Source organism: Mustela nigripes, chromosome 3, assembly GCF_022355385.1.
Source record: "Mustela nigripes isolate SB6536 chromosome 3, MUSNIG.SB6536, whole genome shotgun sequence".
Lineage (NCBI taxonomy): Eukaryota > Metazoa > Chordata > Mammalia > Carnivora > Mustelidae > Mustela > Mustela nigripes.
This window is the reverse complement of record NC_081559.1, coordinates 120,568,183-120,585,923: the sequence shown is the minus strand read 5'-3', so window position 1 is coordinate 120,585,923 and position 17,741 is coordinate 120,568,183. Positions and strand designations below refer to the sequence as shown.

The window sequence follows — 17,741 nt, the reverse complement described above, 5'->3', positions numbered from 1 at the left end:
TTTTCTGCCCATATGTTCACATGTTATATTCCCACATTTTAAAAATGTATGGATGCAAATAATTAAGTATTTCAATGGATTGAATCAAACTATATATGAGTTCTAGGGCAGAGAGGAAGGCTTATGCTAACATCAACTGTAATGCTTAGAAGTTTTAAGGAGGTTGCCTTTCATAATGTTGCAATGAACTATGAAGTGGCAATTAAATGGAATAAATTGAACTCATATTCCTAATCTAATATTGGGTACATTATTTTCTTGCTGGTATGAAAAGCCTTTCCTGCTGTGGTTATTGTTTGCTTTTCTCAAGTCAGTAAATATCAGTGATCTTCCACACAATGCCTCAGGGCTTTGTTTTTCCCTTGAGTGGGTGTCAGCCTTCAGTTTTAGTATATACCTGCATGGTTGTTTAAAAAACAAATTTGAGTGATAATTCTATAAATTAAAAGAGGCAGATAATACAGCAAACCTGCCTTACTTGCTAAATTCATCATCTATATAAATTCTACTATTTTCTAGTAAAAGGGAGTAGAGAGTTCTGTATAATTTGGCTACTGCCTCCTCTCAAGCCTTCCTCCCCACATCTCAATTCCCTAATGTCCTCCATTAGCCTTTGGAAGTTGTTACAGGAGCCCCCGCTCCAGAAGCTCATCCTGATTTCAACCATGTACTGGATTGAGTCCCTCTGTCACATTTCCAATCACTTGGTACCATGGGTCGATCAGGTTTTATGGGGCCTGAAGTTTATGAATCATGGGGGACTTATTTTAAAAGAATAATTGAATTAATACAAAATAGGGTACAAGAACAAATACTTATTTAGAATGAGAAAATAAACCTCATGTATCACAAACATAACCAAATAGAGAAAAAGAGCATAACAATTTCACAAATTAACTGCCTGATACTCCACCAAAATACTTTAGCTTACATTTTTTTTTTTTTTACTGCAGTCTCTTTACTTGCCTTTTTAATACATAGAATGATTATCATAATGTTCTCTAAGGAAAAAAAAAAGATAATGCAATCCTTCCACTAGGTTTTTTTGATCCACTAGTTTTTTTTTATCAAAAACTGGCTTTTATGTTGGTAGCTGGGATGCATAAAATATGAGACTTCCCTTAGGTTAATGCGTAAAACAGGAAACTTCACGAGCAGTGACTGTATTGCTATTGATTTATACTCTCAAGCACAAGTATTCTGATTAATTTGATTACATATAATTCAGAAAAGAAAAAAATGAATGTATTTTTGGATCAATTGTTTTCTAATTGTAATTTTGCAATCTGATTATGGGAAGAATTTTCCAGAGAATAGCTACTGGCTTCTTAAATTTCAAACTTTTAGTGTTGGATACTGTAAGACACCTTCTTACTTATCTGTAGCCTTAACCTCCTTTCTAACACTCAATGTGTCATTTATTAGACAGTAGGAATGTTCCTGGAATATTCTGTCCTGTATTAGTTTCCAATGGCTGCTATAACAAATGATCACAAATGATCGGTTGCTTAAAACATAAACATTATTACATTTCTGGAGGTAAGAAAATTGAAATCAGTATTAATGAACCCAAATCAAGGTGTCAGCAGGGTCGCACTCCCTCTAGGAGAGAATCCGTGCCTTGCCTTGCATTCCATCTTTGCATCTCCTGGTGCGTGGACTCTCCCTTCATTTTCAAGTCCAGTAGTGTAGTATTTTGTTTAGAGGTCAACATTGCCTTCTTCTTCCTTCTCAGATCTCCTTGGGATTGCATTTAGGGCCCCCCTAGATAATCCAGATTAATCTCCCCATCTCCCCATCTCAAGATTCTTATTTACTCTGTTTTGCTATGTCAGGTCACATTCACAGGTACCAGGAATTAGGATCTGATTATTCATCCTTTCACACACTCCCTCCTTTAAAATCTCATAAATGACTTTACGTAGAAATAACTACAAATTACATAAATAGATTTCACTAAATCCAAGCTAACATAGTCCCACCCTAAACTTTTCTTTGCTGGACCCCCAAAATGCCTGCAATTATTTCAACATTAGCTGGCAAAGGGGGAAATGTGACAAAAGTCAGAAGATAAGAGACAGCTCTCTTCATCAATTGGAATTAATATATCTAATTTTTGCAAGTTGAACAACAAAAACAAAGCAATCACATAAACATCTTACTAGAACCCTTCCAACACTTTGTAAATCTCAATTTTTTAAATCATTTTCAAGATGAAATGCACCTCTGTTTGATCTATACCTCTACCTCAATCATTACATTTAATGCTTTATGTTATAATTGTCTCATTTTTGGTCTATTTCCACCAAAAACTCTAAGTTCCTACAGATTGGGACATCATTCATGAACACCTGGTACATACTAAAAAACACTTAGTAAAACAAAACAAAACAAACAAACCAAACAAACAAACAAAAAAACACTTAGTAAGCAAGTAAACCAAATTAGTGGAGACGGCAGCATTTTGGATTTGAACCTGAATGGGAAACTCAGATCTACTATAGGACTTTGAAAAAGTTACTTCCACTTCCAAGCTTCATTTTTCAACTGATAAAAACACCTGCTAGATACGATTGCTACAGGATTAAAATGAGATCATACCAAAAAGAAAGTTTCTTACACACACACACGCACTCACATCAAGTACCACAGTTCTGTGAAGGTATTTCTTTTTAGGAGATGATTTGAATTGTCTCAAATATACAGGAGTTTGGAGCATCAAAGAACTTTTGAAATATCTTAAGTCTCAGTTTACTTTGCTTATAAAATGGGAATGATAGTTCATACCTGCCTAAACATTTTCTGTGAAGATAAATTTGTAAAATCTCATAAAACTCTTAGGAGAGTATTTAGCACACATTTGATATACACACAAACCTGGTATGTGTTGTATACAAATACAGCTGTATTTGTATACAACTAGTTGTATGGTAAAGTGAAGATTAGAATTAGGGTGTTCTGGTCCAGAGTTCCATGCTGCCTGTACAGCCATGTTAGGTTGTACGCATAAAAAGGAGCTATTCAGGGTAAGTGAAGAGAGAATATTCTCCCTGCTTTTACATGAAAGATCAGTAAAAGCCAGGGAATATTAATATCAGTTGAAAATAACATGGAGGTGGAAGGATCTCACATGGAAACAGAAGTATGATGTGGTTATTGTCTACCTCCAATGTCACCTTCTTGGAGATACCTGTGCTGCCTGACCTCCTCCTTACCCCTCAATTCCCAGGTCTCACCCACACAGGAGTCTTCTTACTGTGGTCTCTATTTTCACTTAGCATTTATCACTTTCTTACATGCTAGATACTTTAAAAAAATTTTTTTAAATAAAAATGGTATTTATTCAGCTTTTTGGAAATATAAATAACACAATAGATGACAAAGAGCAAAATGAAACAAAACAAACCCCTGACATGTTTTATGGTTGATCATTTCCAGGCACAACAGTGTTTATTAATGAATATTATAAAATAAATTTGATTTTAATCTGCTTTCCTCCCAGCTTTACCTACATGGGTGCTTTTGGAAGCTTGCGTTTCTAAGTAAATTCCACAGCTATATACCAGCTATACCAACGTGACTGAATGAGGTTATGGTCCCACTCCCATAGGGAAATAAATGCCTATCATTGGGAATACTGAACCTCTAGACCTCCAGGAACTTAAAAAATAGGTGTTTTTGTTAGGATCCTTCTAACACGGGAAAATGCAGCCATTATCTATTAAAACACAATCCGATATGGGTACAGGTTTTCCAAGTTCTCTGCAGGACCACCAAGTGGGCCACCGAGCTTTTCTGGCAGCCTCGCCATCAGCCTGCAGCCTCTCAAGATGCACCAAAACTGGGAGTCACAAACCAAAGATAAGGCATTTCTGACCTTTCCTCCTAGAAGCTAGAGAGTTCTCTGAGTAGGGAGGTTGTTGAGGTTTTGCATCAAGCCGCCTTCACACTCAGTAGCGGGGAAGGGCTACTAAGTCTACCCAGTGCACACCTGTGTTGAGTGTATGGAGTGTGCTTACCCATCACACACAAGGCAGTTGAGAGTAAATGAACAAGTCACTTTGGACCAGGCCCCTTCAAAACAGAGGCAAATTTAGTGAATCAAGGCCACTGCCTGTGGTAATAACCCCAGTTCACCTTAGTCCTTTCCTGAAGAACCATATTAATCTCCTGATTCAAGAGGCATCTCTGGGCAGGACAGAGCATGCAAGGAGAACGTGACTTCTGGGTAGGGCAATGCCACACGGACTTTAGAGGTTGTGGTTTAGTCGACAGCACAAGAAGATGGTGGCATCACTAGTTTTTAGAGCTGGAAAGAGCCATGGCTAGACCATACTCCTGGAGCATCTTTACTAATGGAGCTTAACGGCTGTTTCCCAGATGTTGTTGTTGGGCAATAGGGGAAGGACCCATCCTTGGGGAGTGGAGTTGCTTTTGGATGATCAGATGGCAACCAACCATGCCTTATCTGGATCAGGGTTGGCAGGGGTGCTGGGTTTGGAGGTAATACTGGCAGAAGGGCTGTAAAAGGTGAGCGAGTGTGAACTCATCTGGATCCCCAAAACACTTGTACTCCATTTCACGCTTCTGAAGTAAAATCTTTTCGTTTTCTTTCCTGTTTCTTTTCTAATTCTCTTTTCCTCTTTTCCTCTTGTTCTCCTTCCAGCATGACTCTGAAGGCTCTCTCTTCAGCTTCATACAATTCAGAGTGTTTTTTAATTTGTTTTCTTAGTCACTGAAAATGATGCCCGAAAGTCTCAACTGCTGAGGTCGGAGGACAGACGCCCTTCCTCGCTGCTGCCTCTTCCCAAGTTTCCTCAATTTCTGAGTTATCTCAATTTCTCCAAGGCCCGAAGAATGTCCACCATTCTGCTTGCTTTTTCCTCACAAGCAGACACCATCTACTTGCTTTTTCCTCACTTCAGATAAGACACCATCAGCCGCAGCTCTAAGTTCCTGCTCCCACTTCTTCTCCTCCATCTCCTGCATGCGCTTGACCCTTCAAAGGTCAATCTCCAGTGGGCACTCTGCTGCTCAGGTGGCGGCCTTAGCCTCCCACTCTGCTTCGCAATCCTGGGCCTTCTCGTGAAGCCCCAAACTGCGACGACAGACTCTCTCCAACCTCCGCCACGCTTCACGCACATAGGCGGCCTAGGCCAGCAGCTATAGTCTCTCCGGGAGTTGGGAGCAAAGCAGAATGGCCTGGGCATGAAGAAGCACCCAGGTGCAGCCTGGGGCCTCAGCCTCACACAGGGCCTGGTCCAGGTTGTGCAGCCAGTGCACCAGGTGCAGAGCCGTGCGCAACCACGCACACACTTCGCCCAGGTTGAGCCAAGTGGTTGTGCATTGAGGCACCAGCGGCCATTCCCCCAGAGTGTTCCGAACTGCCAGGGATTCTGAACACCACCTCTCTCCACTGAGGGTGGCACAGGGATTGCAGGGCAACTTCGTGATCACTTCCGTCCGCAGGGGCACCTCAGGCCAGTGCGGGCTCCAGGATTTTTTAAAATTTTATTTTTTCTAAGATTCATTGTTTATGCACCACACCAGTGCTCCATGAAATACATGCCTTCCTTAATACCCACCACCAGGCTCACCCAACTCCACATGCCCCTCCCCTCCAAAACCCTGTTTGTTCCTCAGAGTCCACAGTCTCTCTTGGTTCATCTCCCCCTCCAGTTTCCCCCAATTCACTTCTACTCTCCTTCACCCAATGTCCTCTGTGTTATTCTTTATGCTCCAGAAGTAAGTGAAACCATATGATAATTGACTTTTTCTGCTTTACTTATTTAACTCAGCAAACCTCCTCCAGTCCCGTCCATGTTGATACAAAAGTTGGGTATTCATCCTTTCTAATGGAAGCATAATACTCCATTGTATATATATGGACTGTATCTTCTTTATCCATTTGTCTGGTGAAGAGCATCTTGGCTCTTACCACAGTTTGGTGACTGTAGTCATTGCTGCTATGAACATTGGGGTACAGATGGCCCTTCTTTTCATGACATCTATATCTTTGGGGTAAATACCTAGGAGTGCAACTGCAGGGTCATAGGGAATCTCTATTTTTAATTTCTTAAGGAATCTCCACACTGATTTCCAAAGCGGCTGTACCAACCTGCATTTCCAACAACAATGTAAGAGGGTTCCCCTTTCTCCACATCCTAACACTTGTTTGAATTTTGGCTATTCTAACTGGTGTAAGGTGGTATCTCAATGTGGTTTTGATTTGAATCTCCCTATGACTAATGATGATGAACATTTTTTCAAGTGTCTGTTAGCCATTTGTATGTCTTCTTTGGAGAAGTGTCTGTTCATGTTTTCTGCCCATTTTTAGACATGATTATCTGTTTTGTGTGTGTTGATTTTGAGGAGTTCCTTATCAACCTTGGATATCAGACCTTTGTCTGTAGTGTCATTTGTGAATATCTTCTCCCATTCCATGGGTTGCCTCTTTATTTTGTTGACTGTTTCATTTGCTGTACAGAAGCTTTTGATCCTGATGAAGTCCCAAAGTTTATTTTCACTTTTGTTTCCTTTGCCTTTGGAGACATGTCTTGAAAGAAGTTACTGCCTATGTTCTTCTCTAGGATTTTGATTGATTCCTGTTTCACGTTGAGGTCTTTTATCCACTTCAAGTTTATCTTTGTATATAGTTTAAAGAATGGTCAAGTTTCATTCTTCTATACATAGCTGTCCAATTTTCCCAGCACCATTTATTGAAGAGACTGTCTTTTTTCCACTGTATATTTTTCCCTGCTTTGTCAAAGATAAGTTGACCAAAGAGTTGACCATATCTGGGCTCTCTACTCTGTTCCACTGGTCTGTGTGTCTGTTTTTGTGCCAGTACCATCTGTCTTGGTGATCACAGCTTTGTAATAAAGCTTGAAATTAGGCAACATGATGTCCCTAATTTTGTTTTTCTTTTTCAACATTTTCCTTAGCAATTTGGGTCTCTTCTGGTTCCATCCAAATTTTTGGATTGTTTGTTCCAGCTCTTTGAGAAATTCTGGTGAAATTTTGTTCATGCCCTAGAGGCAGAAAGAACACCCACAAAGATCAATGAAATGAGAAAGTCTTCAAGGCACTTAATTATGAAACTAATGAATCATAATTTTAGACAAGAGCTTCTGAAGGCAGCTAGGAGGAAGAGATTCCTTAGGTACAGAGAAACGTCCATCAGAATAATGTCAGACCTGTCCACAGAAACCTGGCAAGCCAGAAAAGCCTGGCAAGACATATTCAGGGCACTAAATGAAAAGAACATGCAGCCAAGAATATTTTATCTGACAAGGCTGACATTCAAAATGGATGGAGAATTAAAGAGCTTCCAAGACCAGAAAGGTTTAAAAGAATATGTGACCACCAAGCCAGCAGTACAAGCAATATTAAGGGGGAGGTCTATAAAAGAAGAAAGAACCCAAAATTTACAGGGACAATCCATAGAAACAAAGACTTCATAGGCAACATGATGTCAATAAAACCTGTCTTTCACTAATCACTCTCAATGTGAACTGCCTAAATGCTTGCATAAAATGGCACAGGATTTCAGATTGGATAAAATGACCAAACCCCTCCATATGCTGTCTATAAGAGACACATTTTGAACCTAAAGATACATCCAAACTGAAAGTAAAGGGATGGAGAACAATCTTTTATACCAATGGACCTCAAATGAAGATGGGATGGTGGTTCTCATATCAGATAAATTAGATTTTAAGCCAAATACAATAGTCAGAGATACAGAAGGACACTACATCATTCTTAAAGGGTCTATCCACCAAGAAGATCTAACAATTGTAAATATTTATGCCCCCAGTATGGGAGCAGCCAACTACACAAGCCACATAACATAAGTAATCAAGATAAAGAGTCATATTGGTAAGAATACTTTAATAGTAGGGAATCTTAACATGCCATGCTCAGTAATAGACAGATTTTCCAAGCAGAAAATCCGTAAAGAAACATGAGCTTTGAATGACTCATTGGGCCAGATGGACCTCATAGATATATACAGAACATTCCACCTTAAAACAACAGAATACTCCTTCTTCTCAAGTACACATGGGACTTTCTCCAGAATAAACCACATGTTGGTGTGGCTCAATTGATACCAAAACATAGAGATTATTTCCTGTGTATTCTCAGACCACAGTGCTTTGAAACTGGAGCTCAACCACAAGAAAAGGTTTGGAAGGAATTCAAACACTTGGAAGCTAAAGACCACTCTGCTTAAGAATGTTTGGATCAACCAGGAAATCAAAGAAGAACTTAAACAATTCATAGAAACCAATCAGAATGAAGATACATTGATCGAAAAACCTATGGGATATAGCAAAGGCAGTCCTAAGGGGGAAATATATAACCATCCAAGCTTCACTCAAAAGAATTGAAAAATCCAAAATACACCAGATCTCTTGACATCTTGAAGAACTGGAGAATCCACAACAAATTAAGCCTAACCCATACCTAAGAAGGGAAATAAAATTAAAGCAGAGGTCAGTGAGATAGAAGCTAGAGATACAAAATAATACATCAACAAAACTAGAAGCTGTTTTTTTTTTTTTTTTGAAGAAGAAGAATCGGTAAGGTTAATAATCCAAAGAAAATCCAAAAGAAAAGAGAGAGGACCCAAATTAACAAAATTATGAATGAAAGGGGAGAAATCACAAACAATGCCAAGGATATAGAAACAACCATCAGAAATTATTACCAACAATTATATGCCATTAAGTTAAGCAAACTAGAAGAAATGGATGCATTCCTGAAAACTATAAACTTCCAAGACTGGATCAGGAAGAAATTGCCAACCTATATAGACCAATATCTAATAATGAGATTGAAGCAGTGCTCAAAAACCTCCCAAAAAACAAGAGCCCAGGACCTGATGGATTCCTTGGGGAATTCTACCAAACATTCAAAGAAGAGATACTTTATTTATGATGTTAATTTTCTTTATTTATCTACTAGATTCTCCCCAACGGGTATTATTTATTGTTTTTATTTAAATTTTGGTTTCATCATACATTTTCAGTTTCTATAAAAATGCCTGGCACATTGTAGATATGTGATAAATATTTGTTTAATGAATGAATAAATGTTGCTTTCTCAAAGATACGTGTTCTTTTCTGGTATGTAGCCATTTTGGGGGGAAAAAAGTATAAGAAGTTTATAAGCTTCCAGTTATGAAAAAAAAATTACACTGAGGTTTGCCTCATTTTAATAAATTGCTCAATTAATCAGTAAGCCTTGACTGAATCCACTTTGGAATAATCACTGTGTCAAGCTTTCTATACGGGGCACAGAAGAATTTATAAATAAGCTACTTATAGTCTAGAGGAGGACACAAAAGGAGCAAATTTGGGATGATTAGTGCACATTGCCAACTCTTATGTAATTGGCTCCAATAAAGTGTATTGATTGAACTCCGAGAAGAGGACAATAATTAAGGACAAGAGTAACACATTTAACAATTGGGTGTAAAACTGTCCTCTAGATAACAATATTGTCATCTATACGATTTATTTCAGTGTTGAAATGGAGACATCTCCATTACATCAACATTAATGTTCTTCTACCTGAATAATTTCATGCCTTTCTTTCTTTTTTTTTTAAAGATTGTATTTATTTATTTGACACATAGAGAGAGATCACAAGTAGGTAGAGAGTCAGGCGGGGGTGGGGGAAGCAGGCTCCCTGCTGAGCAGAGAGCCCAATGTGGGACTCAATCCCAGGACCCTGAGATCATGACCTGAGCTGAAGGCAGAGGCTTTAACCCACTGAGCCACCCAGGCACCCCTCATGCCTTCCATTTCATATTCATTCCCACCCCCATTGCTGCCTTAGCTTGTAATTCTTTCTTAATAAAATATAATTGAGATATAATGTTATATGAGTTTCAGGTATATAGTATATTGACTGAATAATTCTATACATTCCTCAAGTGCTCACCATAATAAGTGTAGTTACCATACAAAGTTAATAAACAGCATTGACTCTATTGACTATGCTGTGCTTTTCATCTCTGTGAACGAGGACTTTGAACTACCTTCAGAGTAAATTGTCACCACGTTCTCACCATCCTCATTTTCACCGTCATCATCAACACCAATCTGGAAACGCTTGGTTGCAGGGATGCCACCTAGTTAACAATGCAGTGTGCTGTGTTCACAAAAAGAGTATAAAGGAATTAAAGATTGCAACATTTTTGGAGACATGGTAACAAAATAATTGTTCTCACTATATTTAGGAACATCCAGATAGAAGTAAACAGGAAAATTAGTAGGTGTTGCTAGGCTGCCTTTGAGGAGACTGGACAATGAAATCACTTCAAATGTAGTTGGGGCTGTCCAAGCCACGTGTCCCTCAGAAACCTTTTCTATTGTAGAGAGCAATCTGGGAGCTCACCCACCCTGTTGAGCTTCTCCAGGTCCCTAGCTTATGAAACTTCTCTATCCCCAGGAGATTCACATTTTTCCAGAAGGAAACTTTAAAATGTAAGCAAAGGAAAATGAATATAATGGATATAATATTATAAGTGGAAATACACAGAGTGTTTGCAGAGCACGAGCTAGAGCCAAGCTAAGCTGGAGCAGCAATGCTCATGGGGGAAGAGTTCCTAGTTTCTTTTCTTGTCTGAATTTTTTAAAGTTTTTATTTATTTATTTGACAGAGAGAGAGTGAGTGTGCATGCACGGCGGGGAAAGCAGGGAGGGAGAGGGAGCAGAAGAGTCCCTGAGAGGGTCCCTGAGAGAGCTCCACGTAGTTCTTGATCCCATGACCCTTGGGATCATGATGTGAGGTAAAGGCAGACTCATAACTGGTTGAGCCACCCAGGTGTCCCTTGTCTGGATTTTTTGTGCAAGATTCACTACCTTAAGCATTTCAGGTATGAACTCCATCACAGACTTTATATAATAAAGGAAATAATAAATAATAAATGAAATCATTTCAAATAGAAATGATTTCTTTTTCCTGTGTTAGTTGGTTCACTGTGTGATTAGATTTTACTGCAGTTATTTTTCTAATAACAAGACATAAGCTGTCTAATCATGGAGGCTTAAACACACAATTGCAGCTGTATCCGTTTATTTTACTAGCCTCGTATAAAACAAAAACAAAAACCTCTATGAATCTCCAGCCTTTTGATTAACTGCCAATTATTCAAATCAATCAAATCAAATCAATCAAAGTAAAATTGAGTTAAGTTTAAAGTACTGTAGTCATTACATCTAATCAGTGAAGAGCATTTGGAACAAAGTTAAGAACTAGAGTTTGGAAGTAAAGCAGGATCAGTCATTTTGGGAATATGTTGCTGGATAGAAAATTCATCTTTCTGGTTGTAGTTACAGTAGTACAATAGCTTGGAGGTGCAGCTCCCTTGAGTAGAGGTCTAAATCCAACTCTGGTTTAATGATACCTTTTTTTTTTTTTCCAGCGGGGGTGGGGAGCAAAGTTAGCTAGCTATTATACAATTTGAGTCTCAATACAATTCTCTGTGGTTGGGAACTGTTACAGTTCTTTTTTTTTTTTTTTTTTTTTTTAGTATTTATTTATTTAAGAGCATGAGTGTAGCAGGGGAGGGGCACAGGCAGAGGGAGAGGGAAAGGGAGAAGCAGACTGCCCAATGAATGCAGAGCAATAAGAGGGGGCATAAAAGACCCCAGGCAGGGAGAGGCCTTCAAGGGTGTACAGTAGGCAGGTCATAGAAGCTGCAGGTGGAGGTGAGATTTCCAACATAAAGAATTTTTCTTGGAATCTGGAAAGAGAGTAGTCGTAGTGGTAAAAATGAGATGGCCAGCTTAATTAAAGAAGCTGATTTATACAAATCAAAACCACAATGAGATATCACCTCACACCAGTCAGAATGGCTAAAATCAACAAGTCAGGAAATGACAGATGCTGGCGAGGATGCGGAGAAAGGGGAACCCTCCTACACTGTTGGTGGGAATGCAAGCTGGTGCAGCCACTCTGGAAAACAGCATGGAGGTTCCTCAAAATGTTGAAAATAGAACTGCCCTATGACCCAGCAATTGCACTATTGGGTATTTACCCTAAAGATACAAACGTAGTGATCCGAAGGGGCACATGCACCCGAATGTTTATAGCAGCAATGTCCACAATAGCCAAACTATGGAAAGAACCTAGATGTCCATCAACAGATGAATGGATCAAGAAGATGTGGTATATATACACAATGGAATACTATGCAGCCATCAAAAGAAATGAAATCTTGCCATTTGCGACAACATGGATGGAACTAGAGCGTATCATGCTTAGCGAAATAAGTCAAGCAGAGAAAGACAACTATCATATGATCTCCCTGATATGAGGAAGTGGTGATGCAACATAGGGGCTTAAGTGGGTAGGAGAAGAATCAATGAAACAAGATGGAATTGGGAGGGAGACAAACCATAAGTGACTCTTAATCTCACAAAACAAACTGAGGGTTGCTGGGGGGAGGGCGGTTGGGAGAAGGGGGTGGGATTATGGACATTGGGGAGGGTATGTGCTTAGGTGAGTGCTGTGAAGTGTGTAAACCTGGTGATTCACAGACCTGTACTCCTGGGGATAAAAATATATGTTTATAAAAAATAAAAAATTTTAAAAAATAAAATAAAATAAAAAGAAGCTGATTTAGATTTCAATACAAAATTTTAGGATCCTAAACTAATCCCAGCCTTAAATTCCTGGACAATTTAAGCAAATTTTTTGTTCTATGCTATGTAAACAGTGTCACTACCTAATGATGAGGTTTAATAAGCCTTTCTCTTGATAATAAGTAACAATTGACTTAAAACTAAATGTTGCCAGCATTATTTCTTTTGCATGGAATGCATAGTAGAAAAAAAAACAGGATATTTGTCAACAGGGCATTATAATAATATACACTGAAATGTCATAACTTATTTCTAATATACATAAATTACCTATTTTTTAAAAATTCAGAAGTGAATTTTGTGCTTTAAAATGTCTTCTGTATGTTGCCACAGTACTTCTTCAAGACATCATGGCAAATGGTTGATTTATATCAAACTTTAATAATTGTTTTAATTAACTGAAAACCTCCCATGATTAACTTTGAGGATCCCAAGGACTTCAAGGTTGGTCCCCACTCATCTAAATGGAATGATTGTGTTACTTTTTTTTTATGTTCTATACTTACTTGCATAGTTGCACTCTTGAAACCTGCATTGATTTTTATATGACTCCATGACACATGCAGAAGAACCAAACATGGAAACTTCAGATGGGAAACTGATCACATCTTGTTGATAGGAGTTTGAAATTTTTATGCAAAGTTCACAAATGTTTCTCTTACTGAAAATCTAGTTTTTAATTTTTTTTCTTTCATATTGGAAAAAGTCCATTTGGAGACCATTAAGAAGGACTTATTCTGGGCACTTGGGTGGCTCAGTTGGTTAATCATCTGCCTTTGAGCTCAGGTCATGATCCCAGGGTCCTAGGATCCAGTCCTGAATTGGGCTCCCTGCTCAGCCGTGAGTCTGCTTCTGCCTCTCCATCTGCCTTTCCCCCAACTCATGCTCTTTCTTGCTCTCTCAAATAAAAAAATAAAACCTTAAGAAAATAAATAAAATAGACTTATTTTACTTTTGAATGTTGCTTTCTCACAAAAGGGAATCTATAGAAATGGGAATTATTTAGCTGGAAATTAATAGCAGATCCCCAGGATGAGGACTGTCCCTAGAGGTGTGGGTGGGCTTGAGGAAAGCAACTAAAAACCTGAAGCAGTCAGAGTGGGGTTCAGTGGGATGCCTTTATCTGAGGGATGGGGCATACAGTGGATGAGGAGAGGCTGTAGCTGTATCAGTGGCCCCTCTGACAGGAAGGAACTCAGGCCTTCTGGAGAGGAGGAAGCCACTGTCAAACCCCAGGGCTACCAGAAGGAGCCAGGGAGCAACCACCTTTACATTTTCCTACTTCTGACCTCTACAGTGCTAATGCCTCTCACTCTCTGTCTCTGTCTCTCTCTCTCTCTCTCTCTCTCACACACACACACACACACCCCACAGGCACATTCATGCCTGTGTGAACAGTAAAAGCATTTGTTGAATTACAAGATAAATGTCATTTGTTGCCTTCTGCGATGGCAAATGGGCTTTTGGAGATCATTACCTTTGGCCTCCAACATGGCTTTTCTGAAAATTATGTGGAGCTTCTGTCTGTCTAAAAATGAAACTTGCTTTTCCCCAAAATTGTACTTTGGAATAGTCAGAGTCTAAAATGTGATGTCTCAGACTAGTGATTTGAAATGCACATGGGAAAACGTTTATTTTAGGCGGCACTCATTCCTTTGACAGCTTGTCTCATGGGGATGCAGCAGCAGCAACATATTTTAAAATTCTGGGGCCATTTATACTTGTTTCAGAAGCTTTTAATTGAATAATAAATAATTTTGAGCTATTGGGCTTGGGCTACAGAGGTGATTGACTTTCTACAAAATGATTTAAAGAAAATTTAAAAAATCTATTCCGGGTTAACATAATTACAACACAAAAGAATGATTTCAGAAGATGGTTTAAAGGGTATAATGAAACAGTGGCAAATGAGCTGAAGTTTTGGAGAGATTGCCAAAATTAGGAAAAAATATAAACCTTTACATTTTAAGTCAATACTTTGAGCACTATTCATAGAAAGCAAATGTAAATGAAGTGGTTGTGAAGTTGCTGAGCAAAACATTCTCTTTTATTTTATTTTTCTTCAGAGCTCAGAGGTTCTAAGGTTCTAATCCAATAATGTTGTTAGGAGTTTATAAACATATTCAAATAAACAGCTACCAGAAAACTATAAATTGTGCCTATTGTGATATTGCTTAGAATATCGAGGTAACTAAAGGGCTTTCAGGACATTACAAAATACGCAGAAATGTATAATATTGTAGAAAGCTTTGTTCTATGCGAGTCTAAACAAGGAGTGCCTCCCTCTGGGGGATACTGAGAACTGCACACAAGCAATCCTCCAAACCTCCAGGCTGAGACCAGGCCAGCTTCTAATTATCTTAAGGCTGCATTCTTGGGACCACCAGCCCACATTTGAGTACCTGTGTGGAAAAGCTTAGGGTTGTCAAAGAATTAATTGTTTGCTCTTTCCAACTCCTGAGCATGGCCCTTGACTTCCCTTTGTTAGAGCACTTAGGGCTGACAATCATGAACCCTTCCTCTGTTTCTTTGAGATAGATATGCATTTCCTAGAACTCAGTGGTATCTTTCTCACAGACCTGAAAACCATGTCTTTGAGATGCAGTCATCAGGAAGGATAGGGCCTCTAACTTTCATAACTAACTGCCAACTAGCCAACTGATAGACCTAATTGCATCGACGCCAACCACACCTTTGTAACTTCTCACCTCCCTGACTCTACTGAGGTCCTGCTTGCCAACCCGCCTCCTCATCCCTATTCATTTTCTCTCTAAAATGCCAAGTCACCCCAATGCACATTAGAATGAGGTTTAGCTCTTTCTCCCATTGTCAATAGTCACTGAATAAAATGTTTTCACCACTTTACCTGAAGTCCAGCTTTGTTTCTCTTGATGAAACTACCTCTGGGCTCCCGTGGAGAGGTCCCTCTGTAGCCAGAAGTCACAAAGCCTCCCTCTTCAAGAGTTTTATCAAGAAGTTTTCTTGTGCTGGCTACTTCCAGTTTATCAAACTTCAGAAATTAAATATAAAATAAGTCTAAAAGCAACCCTGAAAGAGATGCAAGTTTGGTTTGTAATCTTTTGCACAGAAGGATTCTGCTGTCAGTTTTCAAAGCAAATGGCATTTGTAAACAATCATCTAGTTGATTTAGAGGGTGAAAGAGAGAACCTGTAAAGGACCTTTGAACAGACAAAAACAAACTGATTAGAAAAAGCTTGGGAATGAAATCCTCATAACATCTTGACCTTAACACTTTCAAGGAAATAGTGTTCTAGTGTTCCCAGAAGATTTTAAGCCAAGTTTTCAGTCCCAAGAAAATGTAGAAAGTCATCTCTCTTATTAGGAATGAAGTAAGGTATTACAAAAATAGAAAAGGGGTGATTAAAAAAATCTAGATTTAAATTAGCATTTAAAGTTTCTAAGAAGTTTGTAAAATACGACCAAACATTTTGAAACTTCTTTCATTCCCACCTGCTAAATGTGTAAGAGATCTACAATATGGGACTAATAAATTACTGTTCCCAATAGTACATTTTCACTTCTCCACAAAAACTTCAAAGTCAACACAAGCAAGTATTTATTGGCAGTGGTATATATTGATAAAAGATATTCAGAATGCCAACTCACATTCACTTGGAAAAGAAAAACTATGTTATATAATTACAGTGTAATACAGATGTAGTAAAAAAAAATCTAGTTATTGAGACATGTGATTAAAATATTTAATTCCTAATTTCCCAGCCATCATGGAAAAATGGGAGTTTAATGTATTTACTTTTCTATACCTGCCTTACAGAACAGTCATTGTAGAGTGGAAAATGGTTATATTAGTCAACCAATAAACCAAGAAATCAATAACTATTATTATTAAAAACACATCAAGAGGATTAACACATTAATCTGGGAGCTGTAGTGATATAGAAAAGTAGCAGAGATATTATAGGAAATAAAAAAAAAATAATATCATACCAGCAATAGGAATAAGCCGTAAGAGAAGAAAAATACTTTTCCCTCTACACTTCTGAGTTTCTCTGAGATCCCTCCAGTAAAAGATTAACAAGAGTATAACAAACAGAAGTTCGTTAACATGTATGTCTCATGAATATATAGGAGATAACCCAAGGAAAAATGAGTAATTCTCCAAGGTGGCTTAGAATTCCAGCTTCTATAAATCTTCAACAAAGAACTATAAATCTGTGAAGAAAGACTGCAATAAGGAGAACAGGTTTGGGCTTCCAAGGCCAGAGTCCACCGTCTCTCATGGTTTGTTTCCTCCTCCAATTTCCCCCAATTCACTTTTCCTTTCTTTCTCCTAATGTCCTCCATGTTATCCCTTATGCTCCACAAGTAAGTGAAACCATATGATAATTGCCTCTCTCTGACTTATTTCATTCAGCATAATCTCCTCCAGTCCAGTCCAGAGATAAAGGCTGCTTAGTAAATTGGTCATGCAGATTCTTCTGTTGCTTTCTCCAGGCTGATAGGGTCTAAAGTTGTCTCCAGGGATTAACCTGTGTCCTTCCTGGTAGAGAGGGGAAAAGGGACACCTTTATAAATCTATGGCCTGCTCTTCAGACAAATAAGAGGAGGTAAGGGAGCTTTTCGAGTATCTGCTTCTTCTCAATTGCCTTCAGCTCAAAGTAATTATGCCAAAGTAGCACATTTTAGGATGGCCTACTGTGCTACCCTTCAAAAGTGAGTATGATGAGTGCTGTGAAGTGTGTAAACCTGGCGATTCACAGACCTGTACCGCTGGGGATAAAAATACATGTTTATAAAAAAAATTAAAAATTTAAAACATAAAAAAAAAAGTGAGTATGAAATATTAGGTGATTATGTCATCAAAATAGCAACACAGAGGTGCACCTGGGTGCCTCAGTAGGTTAAGCCTCTGCCTTCAGCTCAGGTCATGATCTCAGGGTCCTGGGATCGAGCCCCACATCCGGCCCTCTACTCTCTGCGGAGCCTGCTTCCCTCTCTCCCTCTGCCTGCCTCTCTGCCTACTTGTGATCTCTGTATGTCAAATAAATAAGTAAAATCTTAAAAAAAAATGCAACACAGAATTTCTAGTCCTTGCCTCCC

At 38.7% G+C, this 17,741-nt stretch overlaps 1 pseudogene; it reads right to left on the bottom strand.

Annotated features, from left to right (window-relative positions):
• Nucleotides 1-4,352: 4,352 nt before the first annotated feature.
• LOC132014528 (programmed cell death protein 7-like) overlaps nucleotides 4,353-17,741 on the bottom strand; it is a 116,220-nt pseudogene continuing 102,831 nt past the window's right edge.